Below are 12,387 nucleotides of genomic sequence, written 5' to 3' on the forward strand. Positions count from 1 at the left end.
CTCTTAACTCTCCTCCTTCAAATGCTCAGAAAGAAAGACAGAACTAATCCTAACAAACATTAATATAAACAAATTGTAAAAGGAACTTCAAGTAATCACTTATTACGTTAAAGTCACAGGGGAACAAATATTCTGTTCAGATTATTGTAGCTTAAAATAAACCAAATTCATTTCTATGAATTTTAATCAGGGAAAATGAGAATTATAGATAATCAGAAATGTGGATAGTCAGAAATTATCTGCAGTAATGTGCATAAAACATAACCTGTGATCTCACAAATCTTATACTATGTTGCCTTCCCGTATCCAATGTCATTTCTTCTTATATCTGTAATAAGACCTGATCCTGCAAACATTACCATACATATTGTTTATTGCTGTCAGTAGTCCCACTGAATCACTCATGATAAACATTTTCAGGACTGAGTCCTTAGATAGACCCCTGCCTTTGAATAGCTTACAATATTTTGTCTTTGTGGTAACACTTGCAGCTAAGGCACTGGACTAGAACCCTGGAGATTTGGGTTCAATCCTCAACTCTGCTAAAGGCTTCCTGTGTGTCCTTGAACAAGACACTTACGTCTATCAATTTTTCCTTCTGTAAAAAAAGAAAAAAAGAGGGTAATGTTTCCCTGGTCTGTATTGTCTATTTAGACTAACTTTTCCTGGCAAGGTCTAACAGACAGAGAGAGAGTGAGAGTGTGTGTGTGTGTGTGTGTGTGTGTACAATGCTTTGTATACTAGGGCTCCAATCACAGTTAAGAGCTCTAGGCACTACAAATACCCAACACTACCTGACACATAGTTTTAATAAAGTAGTGTCAATATGTTATTGGCCTGGGAAAGATTATTTTCTTCATAGTTAAAAATTTAAAGCTAGATTCATAAAGAAACTTAGGCATAGCAATGCTGAGCATCACCACCCCTAACTTTGAGGTGTCTAGAAAAATCACTGGGATTCACAAATCTTAAGTTAGGCACTTCGACTCCCTGAACAATGATGGGGGAGAAATAGGCACCTTAGAAAGCCAGTATGCTAGGAGGCTCTTCATCTAAGGTAGCCAGTTGGAGGTGCCAAGACAAAGGGGTGTGCACGCTAAGCCCTCCCCTTTCTGAAAGGGGCACCTTCCCTCTGCTTGATATTCTCATCTGCAAACCCTCTCTTGGCGTTCGGGATCTATGCGGTTTTTGGCATGGCAGCAGCAGCTTCCCTTCTCATAACTTTTAATCCAGTGGTTAGCGTATTCACCTGGGATGTGGGAGACCCCCACACTTCAAGTCCCTCCCCTCCCGCCCCTGGGATGTGGGGCAGTGCACAGGAATCTGCCACCTCTCAGGTCTGTGTCCTAGGTACAGGATATTCTGATGCGGCGGGGGGGGGGGGGCGCATCTCTCCTGCTGAAGCTGTTCCATTGTGTAGAAGTAATTTTTAAAAGTCACTGGAGTAGGAAGACTGGACTCTGGGTCATGCATCTCCCAGGTGAGTGCTCTAAACACCAGACTACAGCATCATTCTCAAGCTTGTTTTCTCTCTCTCTCTCTGGCCCAGTGATTCTTTCATTATTTATCCATGAGCCATTCCTCCCACCCCCATTTTGTGTAATCTTGTCTACAGGCACCTGGTCCAGTAGGTGAAGTCAAAACACACTTACTGGACCCCGCCCCACAGGCAAGTTAGGTGAAGGAACACCAGTCTTCTCAATGTTTGTGTGTGAGCATCCAGACATCTGGGATGGGGTGGCACTGCGCATGCTCAAAGGCAGAAACATATGTGCTTAGGGAACTTTTACTGCAAAACTTTAGGTGACAAATGATTTTAGACACTGAGTAGTGGTTTTGTGAATCCCAGTGGGGCCTGATTCTGGGATTTAGGTACCTAAAGTGGCAATTCTTTTGTGTAGCCATCCCAAAAGGCCCAATCTTGCTTTCATTGAAACAACTGGCAAACCTCCAATTTACTTAATGGGAATATAAGGCCAGCAAACAGTGAAATTTTGCCCTCAATTACACCCATGAGACCACACTGACTTGTGACAGCATATGCATGTCACTGTGGGCAGAATCAGGCTTAAAGTGCAAACGTACCCTGTTCTTGGCATTCCAATATCTTACCCTTACATTGTAGAGTTAATATTTAATACTTATGAACATTTGTATTTGCACCATTTTGTCCCTACAACAATTTCTAATTGCCTTTTGCATCTTTTGTAATCACAGATATATAAACAGCAGCATCACATTATTTTTATGTCATCTATTTTTGATGCGACACAGACTTTCAGACACAGTTTCTTTAACGCCTTACAAACTAAGCCTGCCACAACTAATGTATTCCTTAATATATAGGTCTGAATGGTGTGCAGCATTCTGGTTTTGTTACATTACAAATGACAACTATATTTTAAAATAATCCAAACACTGGGATTTTAAATGCAAATGTAACTAGTTTTTTGGTTTTGATGTAACAGTATCACCAGAAAAATCTTTATAAAGTCTGGTAAGCGTGGGAGGGAAATCAGCATTACTAAAGACATTTTACTGAAATTTCATATTAAAAGCCATTTTGAGTTCACTGTGTAGCATGGCTCAATCCTGCACTCAATGAAGTAAATAGCAAAACTTCCTCTGACTTCAGTGGAGCAGGCTCCCATAAGTTTTAACTAATATAACAAGGCTTGGATTCTGGCAAGTATTTTACTCAACAAGTATTCCCATTGTAATAAATGGGACACTTTATGGAGGAAAGTACCTTTTGAGTGAGAGTGGCAAATCAGAAGAGGCACTGTAAAACCTGACACATATACCATCTTCCAATCTACGTGATGTAATCAGAGGTAGGTCTAAACTACAATTCTGGATTTAGAGACCTTTGAACTTTGCCTGCAAGGTGAGGCCCAAGGGTCTGATTCTCTTCCCACTGGCATAAATCAAAGAATAACTCTATTAAGTTTTAGAGTTGCAATAGTGTAAAGCAGGGGTTACGTGATAGGAGAAACAGGTCCCATATCTTCATATTTGTCTGTAAAATACCAAACAAGTCGTTAGCATTATATATGTAAGCGGGGGAATGGTCCTGCTAGTGTGGGGAACTTTCCTGGCTTCTGCACTACCCCGGTGAAATGGGCTAGCAGAAGGATCTGAGTCCTCGCTCCCATTTCTTTACCCAGAGGCCTCCCTTCCTTCAAGAAGAAAAGGAGTACTTGTGGCACCTTAGAGACTAACACATTTATTTGAGCATAAGCTTTTGTGGGCTAAAACCCACTTCATCGGATGCATAGAATGGAACATATAGTAAGGAGATATATATGTACACACACAGAGAACATTAAAAGGTGGGAGTTGTCCTACTAACTCTAAGAGGCTAATTAATTAACATGGCTGCTACTCCAAAACCTTCCTTCAAGGACTCCCCTTGCACTCTGTCTGGCAGAGTCCTTGTAACCCCAACAAGGCTGGGCCCAGGATTCCTGGGGGGCTCAACCCCCAACCTTGCCTTGGTCACCTAGGACAGGGCTAGGATGTCCCCACTCCGGGGTACTCTCTCTGCACTAGACACTTCCTTGACCCACTGATCATTACATACGATTTAAAGCAAATACAGTTTATTTAATCAGCAATTAGTTTAACCTTTCCCATTTTTCCTTATTCCTTTTTAAAGGAAAACATCACCCCGCTCTCTGGCTGGAAACATTACAAACAGTGTAAACTGCCCTGACATTCCAGAGACAATCTGTTCCTTGTAGGTCCCAGGCCACCTTCTCAGGCCCTGGCTGTGCTGCAGGGATGCTGTGGGTTGGACACTTGCTCTGGCGGTGGCCATATGCCCTCAGGCTCTAGGTGTCAGGACCCTTCTTCCCAGCCCTGTTGGGGTTACGATCCCCCTCCAAGTCTGGCCTGCAGAGCCTCTTGGCTAAGGTGTCTCCCTGCACTGGGCCCACTGCCCAGAGTCCCCCTCGCTCTTCCCAGCTGCTCACCGCACCCGGCTCCAGACTGCTCCAGCCCCAGCTCCACCACTCTGTCTCAGCTCCCGCTCCACTCTGTCTCAGCACTGCTGCTGCTCTGCCTCCAGCTCCCTGGGCTGCTTCTCTGGCCCCTCTGGCTCTGGTTGCTACAGCTTTCCTCCCAGGGCAGGTCTGCTCTGCAGGCTGCTTCTGCGACTCTGCTCCCAGCACTGGCCTGCTTCGTGGGCTGCTTGTCTGGCCCCTCTGGCTCTGGTTGCTGCAGGTCTGCTCTCTCCGGGCTGTGCCTGTGTCTTTGGGGGTGCAGCTCTGCTCCCAGCACAGGGTCTGCTCTCTCTGGACTACTTTTCTGGCACAGCGCTGCTCCCCAGCTCAGCTTGGGCCCCTGCCTTCTCTTTAGCTCAGCCCCACTCTGTCTGACCCAGGCAATTCCAGCTCACATGGAGGACGGGACCCACCCTGGCCTCCTCACTCCTTGATTAGCTTGCCCACCCTGTCAATCAGGCTGACCTGGAGCATTGGCCTCTCCCCATTGTTCCTGGGGACTGTCAGTCTCAGGGTCCTGATTTCCCAGCGACCCTTCCCCTTTCTTTTAGTACTGGGAGCTAGCCAAACAAAACACCCGCACTGAATGTTAGTAAGGGGGGTCCCCTTATATATAGATTGAGAGGTTTTAAAACCTCTCAAATCCAAATTGAAGTCTAGAAGTAGACAACATTCATTTAGAACCAGCTAAAAGGCCAACACATATTGGAACTTATGTAAAGGCGAACCTTCATTTTCCTGGCCAAGATTGCTTTTCAAAAATCAGCCCATTTATTTAGGAGCCAAAAGTTAGACTCTTACTTTTGAAAAATCTTGCTTCTGAGGTCATCTTCTTCCTGAAATGGAAGAGGACAAGTGGAAGCTTACATTTACATGAGCAAAAACCAAAGGTCTCATTGTCTTTTTTGAATGTCCATTCAGAACGTTTGAGCTATTGTTCAAAGATTTAGGATTTGGAGATTTCAAAATGGGAGGTAACACACTGTGATCTTGGACCATAAAAAACAGAATTCATCCCCCCTTCCCCCCCCCCCGCATACATTTCTAGGGTGATGGGACTGTCCCTATAAAATTGAGACATCTGGATATTTGGGGCTTTTTCTTATATAGGTGCCTATTACCCCCAGCCCCTGTCCCGATTTTTCATACTTGCTGTCTGGTCATCCTATACATTTCTCCCTCTTGATCCCCTTGTAAGGCCGCTGGATTCCTGACTGTCTCCAACTAAGTTAGGGAGGAATTTATTTTTGAAGTGGAGACCCCTCACGTTGTGTTGGAAGCTGAAAGACAGTCTTATGTCCTCTGATATACTTTGGTACAGATAATGAAGGAAGGATGTTAGATCTTCTGCTATATCTGAACTATGTTTAAATTTAGGTTGTAATGCCTTTGGGAAAGACCCTGTCTTTTCTTTGCCGGTATTATATACATTAATAATGTACACATTTCCACCCTAAACCACAAACTCAGTCAGCTTCTTGTCATTACAGACTGGCCAACATTGGCAGGTTTAACTCTAGCATTGACAGGAACTGCAGAGAGACTTGCTCAGAAGGTTGGGCTCTTTTAGCTTGAAAGACAGTACGCAATCAGTGCTCATCTCCACTAGCACTACATGATGGAGCTGTCCTTGTGCCTCAGAATAATGAAAAAAAAAAAAAAAAAAAAAAAAGAGGGCTTCTTGGTAGCCAAGCACTGGCACATTGTTTTTAGTCATCTTTGGACCATTCTACCCACAGATTTGGAGATTTTTATTTTTCCTTCACCTCCCTTTTGTAACTCTGTCCCAACAGGCAGACATAGACAAATGAGAGATGAAAATCCAGTGGACTCCATTAGAACTGTCATCTGATTTACTTCTCTATTGGTTTGTGCAGAGAACCATTAGTCCTAGGAACCAATAAATGATTAGATCTATTTCTCTTTCAAAACCTAGCTGAGCAACTGGAATTTCCACTAGAGCTACTAGGTCTCTTCTGTAAGGCTGCTTGGACAACTGTCCACTCTCAAGGGGACCAAAAGCAGAAATTCAGTTAGCACAAACTACAAGTCATCAAATGTTAATAGGCCAGCAGGGCACAGAGTGGTGCAGCTTGCCCTCTCCTGAGCACAATTCTTCCAGGTTTAAAGCTTGGGAAGAGAAATTCACACTGGGGAAACAGGCAGGAATGCAGGTGATGCTCTTATCAGGTGGCTCAGCTCACTTCTGACCAGGGTCCTATAAGATCCCTAACTAGCTAGGAGAGGCTGCCTGGCAGAAGCACTAAATCAGAAGCTGCTTATGTTACTCCCTCATCTGGGGTCTGCAGACAGTGGCTTCAGGCTCTGTTGCAAACTAGAGCTTGTATACTGCTTGGCCTGCTGCCCTCCATAATCTGATGACTTTCCTCCTGTGGAGTCCCATAGCCTTAATTCCATCAGTCCAGTGGCCCAACTATTTTTGGCCAGTACTGACCTTTGCTAGGTTTGAATAAGTGACCTACTGGCATCCAGTCCCTCACTTGCACAGGATTACAACAGATTTTGAGTGAAAATTTTTAAATCATCTCAGGTCAAATAAGAAAACTGCAGAAAGACAGATGCCAGTTAATCTGTGTTTTTATACACAGCCAAGTGTTTTTATACAGCACAAAAATAATGCTTACATTCTGGTGTCAGAATGTGTCATCATAGGGTTACTGCTAATTAGGCTATGGCAGTAATTTGTAATTAAATAGGTCACTGCATTTTGTAGCTAACAAAGATGAGCACAAAACCTACATTTTCAGGACAAGTGTTATTAGATGGGAGGGGGGGCTGGCCTTCTTGTAAGAGGAAAATAAAAAGATTTACAAATGATTTTATTACAATGGGAATTTAGCTATGACAGAGTGCAGGTTGGAGCTTCTTTTTCATACTGGTTATAAATCTAAATAAACAAATAGTCCAATGCAAACCATTGAATTAACAGATGAGGAAGAGAGAAATAATTATAAAATGAGTGATAAAAGGCAGACCCACTATGAAACAACAAACGTCAAGGAAGTGTGATTGTCCATGCCTTTCACCTAAATCAAATTTTTGCTCCCTCTTCCTGGAGATGGTGAGACCCACTATATGGAGGCAACTCCTTGTTTCAGCTGCATGGTAGGGGAGGTTGAGCAGAGGGGAGTATGCACTCTTGACACACGGTTTTGCTTTGCAGCAGCTGTCTCCTAAAGGGACACGGAGGAGGGGAAGTTGTGCAAGAGTTAAAGTAACAGGGATATGTCTAGTTGGCCCATAAAGTTGACACATTGGCCTAAGACAACTTGCTCCAGGATAGAGTGGAAGAAAGAGGGTGATGGCAAAAAATTAGGTGGGTCATATTGGCTTCTTTCTTCATACTCTTCAGTAGCAGCCTTGTAGTGCACGTATCCCATCTAGCACAGGATAGGACAGAGTCCCTTTCTTGGACCCGGTTGAAGTGCTTGGACTGTGTGTCAATTACCAGGATTTCACTATCACACTAGTTTTGCGAGTGGTGCAATACTCTAAGGACTATTTTCTAAATCAGTTTATAGTGCACCTTGCATAGAGCCAATTTCCATGCAGATTATGCAAAACTGAATAACCATCCACCACGATTAAACAGCACATGGAGCATGCACCAGTGAAGGGGTTTGTACATCCAAGAGACAGCAGGGAGAGATCTGGCACAACAGATGAAGAACCAGATTGTACATGGCCCAGCATGGGTGCATATGGGTGGGAAGGGCACCTTGGGACAGGCAAATATCCGTGATCAGTGGGTACCAAGACAGAAATACCCTATTTTTTCTACAGCTATAAGATTCAAATGATCTGACAAGATTTACCTTGCAAATTAAACATGCCAGATAAATCCCTTTCCCTCTCTCTAAAATACAGAAACAATCTAGACTGATTTAAACCTATTTGTTTGATATTAGACTCATGGAAAAATCAAGGGTTTACAAAAAAATATATATATATCAGGTGTCAAAAATCACAGTCCAGACAAAAAGAAAAAGACATAAGCAGAAAGCAAAATAAAGTGGTGTACGGGGCAGAATTTGTGCTATATTTATGAATGGTTTAGGTATGACTGTGTTCTACTCCATGGGGGAGGTGGGGGTGTTACCACAGTTCCTCCAGGAACTAAAAACAGTTGGGGGCTGATTACTCCTGGGACTGTAAACAAGTCTAGAGAAGTACCAACCCCAGGGGTGGTATGCATATACTGGCTTAAACTGGGTTTTCAAAAAGACAGAGACAAAGGATTTGGGTATATAAAGTTAGGGTTACCATACGTCTGGATTTTCCCAGACATGTCCGGCTTTTTGGTCCTCAAATCCCCGTCCAGGAGGAAATTCCAAAAAGCCGGACATGTCCGGGAAAATAGGGAGGGGTCGTGGGGCTTGGGTCCGGACTAGAGCCGGAGCCGCTGGGGCCGGCGGGGCTCGGCTCCCAGCCAGCGCCACTCGGCCAGGACCGGGCCGGAGCCGATGGGACCGGGGCTGGGGGTGCTCGGCCAGGGCCGTGCTGGAGTCGCTAGGGCCATGGCCAGGGCCAGAGCCGCCGGCGCCCCAGGGCCCAGGCCGGAGACTCCGGGGCCAGAGCTTCTTGGCCGGGGCTTGCCGCTGGAGGGAGCCGCTCGGCCGGGGGGGGGCGGACTGGGCCGTGCCTCCTCGTGCCCCCCTGCCACTGCCCCAGCCTACCTGCCTGTTTCAGGCTTCCCGCGAACATTGGATTCGCGGGAAGCAGGGGAGGGGGAGGAGCAGGGGGCGGAGCGGTCGGGGAAGGGGCAGAGTTGGGGTGAGGCCCCATGGAGTGTCCTCTTTTTGTTCTATTAAAATATGGTAGCCCTATATAAAGTATGAGTTAACACCACAGACTGAGGCCTTCTATATGACAGCCAGGACCTGGGATTCAAGGGGGTCTCAACCCTTGCTGAAGGGTTCGAAAGACTGACACCTACCAGAGTCCTGTGTTGGAGCTGGGGATGATCTCTGGTAAGCTTTTAGTAAGGAACTTTATATATACACATGTTTTCTCTAGAATGCTTTTTTTGCCCTATGAAAAAACATACTCTACTGAGAAGATCTGCGTGGTTAACTTGTAACTGCTGGCAGTATGTTGTTCATAGGCCTTAGAGAGAAAGTATGCACAGGTGCTGGCCACTAGGCAGACTGGCTTGCTGGGGATATCACAGTATGTCAGAGGGCTGTATCACCTTAAATGTCCCAGTCATGAGAGAAAAAAAAAAAAAAAAAAAAAAAAAAAAACACACAGATTTCCACTCAGGAAAGGGAAAGCCTTTAAGTGGGTGGCCTTGAAGGGTCATAGAGGGGAAATAGTTTCAAAGTAACAGCACCGGTATGACAGTATGTGGTGTGTGTTTACTGCTAGTGAAAAGCCAGCATCGGGAATAAAAGAAAATTAATGTAACAAAAAGAGGGTTGATAAAAACCTCGCTCATATCTTGGGAGCACACAAACAGTAAAACACTTTTCTTTTTACAAAATTGCAGATGTGGACCTAGCAGAACCATAAGCAATTCCTCTCAGATATTCAGATAGATGAATAGAGTATGTTCAGCACACCCATTCTGCCTGATAGAGAGATCAAGACAGGAGATAGACCTAATTTGCTATGGGTGTGGAGAAGCCCTAGTAAATGTGTTAGTTTTGAGACGTATTGAATTGAGTGGTATACTTTGCAGTAGTCTAAAACGGGAAGCTGAAAGTCACCATGCTAATTTAACTTAACTACATATTAGTACAATGTTAATATATTTGCAGCACAAAGGGCTGGATCACCCCCAGCAAAATTTTTGGAGGCAGATTCCTTTAGTGGATGGCCCTGGCCTCCCAGATCAGCTTGGATCCCTGCCGCTAGAAAGCCAGGCAAACTCCATCTTCCCACTAACTGAACAATTCAGGAGAAACTATGAGGGAAATTTTTCTCCCCCGGAGCTCCCTCCTGTGGGTTTTACTATAGGAGGGGAAGATCTGGCCTTCTGTTCCTCATTGTTCTGCGTGAACACTAAACACTGAAATTCACATGGAACTTTTATTAAGAGCAAGGGTTTGGTTCCTAGCCATAATAGGGTGACCAGACAGCAAATGTGAAAAATCGGGACAGGGTGTGTGGGGGGGGGGGCGGGGGGGGGTAAATAGGAGTCTATATAAGAAAAAGACCCAAAAATCGGGACTGTCCCTATAAAAATCTGGACATCTGGTCACCCTAAGCCATAATGACCCCTGCTCCCTCTGTGCTGGCTGGCTTCATTTAAATGGTGCTTATATATCTAATCTGTGCAGCACTTTGTCATGAAATGAGTTATTTTACATGTTATATGAAAGCATGTCATAGCCCTGGTAAAGTGCCCCCGGTGGGACATTCACCAGGCTGCAGTGTTTGGGACCCACACACTGGGAATTATTCTTTTAAGTTCTGCACCTCAGTAGGCTCCAGCCACACACTTTTTCTATGACATCCTCACTCACTCCCTTGATAACAGACTTTGTTCACTACCCCTTCATGGAAATGGAACCTCATGAGCCAGCTGTCCTAGGTCCCAAAGACCGGTGCTGTCCCACATCCCCTAGGCACCCCAGTTGCTTAAGCACACCCTCTCCCAGAGCTCTCATCTTGTGGGCACTCTGGTTTAGTGTTTACCTCTCCACAGAGATATGATAGTTGAAGCTCACAACACAGGGGCTTTGCAAAGGTTTCCTAACACAATTTCTCTTTAGTTAGAACAAGAAATACACAGATCTACACACAAAACAATCAGACATCTGCATGCACTTCCATATCTGAGTTCCTCACCACTCTTGAGAATTTTTTGTGCTTAGGACAAAAGAGTCTTTTAAGGATCCTCCTCCTCCTCCTCCTTCTTCTTCTTCTTCTTTCCTTCCTTCCTGCACATGGCTTCTCCTCCAAAACAGTCCCCTCTCATTCCTCCAGCTAGCTTTCTACTTCTTGTCTCTTCTCCTTTACTCTCACTCTAAACTGGCCAGTGAGAAACCTTTTATTTTGTAATCGCTAGTCCCATTTGTCAGGTGACCCTCGATCAGCCTCATCAAGTGATTTGTTGCTTATTTACTTCCCCCCTGGAATTCAGACTTGAAAAATTGATTTACCCCAGGTGGAAGCTCTCTCTTTGCACAAGAGTGCTCCAGTTGAATGAACTATCATCAAGATTTAATGACCCTGTATTGTTAGCCCTGTACCAGGTGCAAGAATTTCTCTTGTTATCTCTTGCAGGTTTCAGCTCAATATGGAGGCAAAAGTCAGTAGAAAGGCAAAAGAAATTCCACATTCAAAATGGAGTTTTCTGTCTGACATTGATATACATAGTAAAGTCCCCAATATCAAACTGGATTCATAAGCTTTATATAGACAGATTCCCCAAATCACAGGTGGTCTCACTCCATTGACCAGATAACATATGTCTATATCTAGTAAACACTGACATCAACCAGACTTGTTGCTCTAAAAGTAGACCCGTTTTATTTATGGGAGTAAAGAGATCACTTGACTCCTAGTGAATGCAAGCCAATAATCTACATACATACTGAAAGACAAGATTTTTTTTAACCTTATTGGATATACTTTTAATATGAACTAAAGCCTTTCTTTTCCTTTACACTTTCCCTTTAAATGTGAAATAGGATGTACAGTATAGTCTATTGGCCAGGGTAAACATAAAGGCCTGATCCTGCTCTCATTAAAATCAGAGAGAATTTTAACGTCAACTTCAGTGGACTTAGAGTCAGGCCTGAACATAACACACCACATTTGCATAGCAATATAAATATCCGGCATAAATAGCAGCCAAGGCAAATATTTAGTTTACCAGTTCAATTCTCTTCCTGTATCTTCCTGTGCTGATTTTTTCTGCCCTGACATTTGAGACTGAAACCTCTTTTAAAAAAAGTAAACAATAAATTCAAACATCTGTTCTTTTCTCAATCACAGTCTTTCTAAAAGCACAAATACAGTGGTTATAGTCCAACATCCACTATTAATCCTTCCATACAGAGCACTAACATTTTATAGCATGATACCACATCTATTGCTAGCAACAGATGCACCAAAACCCCTGAGTGCCAGGAAATTAATGAATCTTCCACTGACATTTTCTCATATGAAGCAGGGCTTGCATTAGGGCTTTCCTGCACGTCTTTCACTGATGCCCAAATCAATCTGTGAAGTCAACTGTATTTTATTACCAGCTTGCTAGGACTTGCAATAGAATTCCTTCTATGTGGGCTTGGGGGTTTTTACACCATTCCTAACTTCCCAAAATAAAAACTAAAATAAAAAAGTCATTGGTGCAGTGGGAGAGAGCAAGAAGATTTACTGTTTTTAAAACAATTACTTCTGAGAAACAGGT

The 12,387-nt window shown here is 44.0% G+C and overlaps 1 long non-coding RNA gene across 1 annotated transcript; it reads right to left on the reverse strand.

The window, feature by feature from the left end:
- Positions 1 to 843: 843 nt before the first annotated feature.
- Positions 844 to 10,977, reverse strand: LOC135973567 (uncharacterized). The gene is made up of 3 exons (XR_010590473.1): positions 10,818 to 10,977; positions 4,806 to 4,840; positions 844 to 3,019 (listed from the first exon to the last, which is right to left on the reverse strand). It is a non-coding gene; the product is annotated as an uncharacterized LOC135973567 (long non-coding RNA).
- Between the last annotated feature and the right edge of the window lie 1,410 nt (positions 10,978 to 12,387).

The sequence above is a fragment of the Chrysemys picta genome, chromosome 9, assembly GCF_011386835.1.
Source record: "Chrysemys picta bellii isolate R12L10 chromosome 9, ASM1138683v2, whole genome shotgun sequence".
NCBI classification, from domain to species: Eukaryota; Metazoa; Chordata; order Testudines; family Emydidae; genus Chrysemys; species Chrysemys picta.